At 36.0% G+C, this 1,874-nt stretch overlaps 1 long non-coding RNA gene across 1 annotated transcript; it reads right to left on the bottom strand.

The window, feature by feature from the left end:
* Positions 1 to 293: 293 nt before the first annotated feature.
* LOC147934686 (uncharacterized) lies at positions 294 to 1,320 on the bottom strand. The gene is made up of 2 exons (XR_015570955.1): positions 912 to 1,320; positions 294 to 815 (listed from the first exon to the last, which is right to left on the bottom strand). It is a non-coding gene; the product is annotated as an uncharacterized LOC147934686 (long non-coding RNA).
* Positions 1,321 to 1,874: the final 554 nt, after the last annotated feature.

Genomic DNA, 1,874 nt, shown 5'->3' with positions numbered 1-1,874 from the left:
AGTTCCATCTGCCAAAAGCTGCGCAACAATTATTGTATCTGCGCATGCTTGCTTCTCCTGTTTGGTATGTGGCTCGGTTTCAGCCTGCTCTGCTTCTAGTTCTAGGCGGTTCCACTTCCACACTTTTCTTGAATCTAGATCCAATATGAATTATCTCTCGTGAATTTGTTTTCATCTCTCCCGTTGTCCTAATTTCTTTTCTCCGCTCATTTAACTAAGCTAGTTAACCACAACAGATCCAAATACAAGCAATATTTATCCATAAACACACCTTTTCATCTCAACATAGATGGTGAAAATTTGAAGTCTTAAAACTCCATTCAAAGCCGAAATAAAATCATGCGTTAGAACAAAACAGAAACAAGAAAACAACCTAAACGATTATTTGAAAGAAAAGAACCAGCAAATATGTTTTTGAAACTGGGGAAATTATGTAGCAAAAATAAATGTAGGCTACAAAGAAAACAAGGACAAAGAAAGCGAAGGCTCCAGCAGAGCAATGTAGCACAGTAGCAGAGCAATGTAGCACAGTAGCAGAGCAATTTTTTTGTACTGTTTAATCAGAGATGACAACACTCAAGCCTCCTCCACAACGTTCTTTGATTTCTTGCTTGACTTCTTCACAACTTCGTCCACATTCTCCTGAGGGTCACTGCAACAACACCAGGCTCAACTTTGGGCGCGCTAGACGAACCTCAAGTTTCTTCTTTGGCTGGTGCCTTGGCTTTCTTTCCTTGTTTTCTTTGTAGCCTTCACAGATTTGGTAGTCTCATCAGGTTCTTTTTCACCAATGTCCTTTGCACCAACCTCATTCGCTACACAGAATCAGCAATTTACGAGATAGTAGAAACGCCCCAATTACACATAGTTATAAAGTAGAAAATGTTTATTCAGCCAAGAACTATAATTACCTCTTGGAACTGCCAATAATACAAAAGTATTGGTAATCTTTTCTCCAATCAGAGTTTGGAACAGGTTCAGAGGCTGCAACATCTTTCAGACCTTCATTCTGAGGAACAAGAGATAGATGGATCTGAACTTTTGAGCTTTTCTTGTTCAGATCCATCTATCTCCAAATTACTTGCAGGAGAAGCTAAGAATCCGGAAGTTATAAATATAATTATTAGCGGTAGTTAAAGCTTAGGAAATGTTAATAATGTAACAATCTAGAAATGAAAAGAAGTAACCTCAACCATATATAAACCATCAAAAGAAATGTACCTTTTCCTATCGCTTCAGAAAGAAGATCACCTTTGGGACTCTCATTCAAATCATACGTAACTCCTAACTTAGTTGCAACGACAATGGTTGCCTCCTTTCCAAGGTCTACTTAACATAAAAATAAATTAAAAAATATTATGGTAACTGTTATAAGCAGTTGGAGCTAAATTAAGAGTCAGTGATGTACCCAAGTAACATCTGAATATGAAAAGCAGTGAATTAAAATACAAACAATCAAAATAAATCTAACTATATATTCCTATTGCTTCAGAAAGAATATTACTTTGGGATTCTCATGAACACCATCCACAGCTTCTGACACCGGAGCAATGGCATATATTAAATCCTTTTCAACGTCTACTGGAAAAAAACATTACACATTAAGGGTATCTATGATCTATCTAGAACAACTGAACAAATTAAACCATAGTTATAAAAATAAAATTTAATTTCTATAGCTACTGTAAGAGTTCTCTCACAGTTTTGAGAACATCAAAGGTATATCAAATGTCTGATAGGTGATAAAATTGACCTCCCAAGTAAACCTATAATAACAAAAACATGATCCTTCCTTAAGTTGATGTTTTTAGCTTAAACCAAAAAAAAACAAAAGAAAAGAGGACGTGGGTATGATGAACCTTCAAGGCAGAGAC

The sequence above is a fragment of the Camelina sativa genome, chromosome 11 (assembly GCF_030686135.1).
Source record: "Camelina sativa cultivar CO46 ecotype springtype chromosome 11, ASM3068613v1".
Classification (NCBI taxonomy): Eukaryota; Viridiplantae; Streptophyta; class Magnoliopsida; order Brassicales; family Brassicaceae; genus Camelina; species Camelina sativa.
The sequence above is the reverse complement of the archived record's forward strand: the minus strand, read 5'-3'. Positions and strand labels throughout refer to the sequence as shown.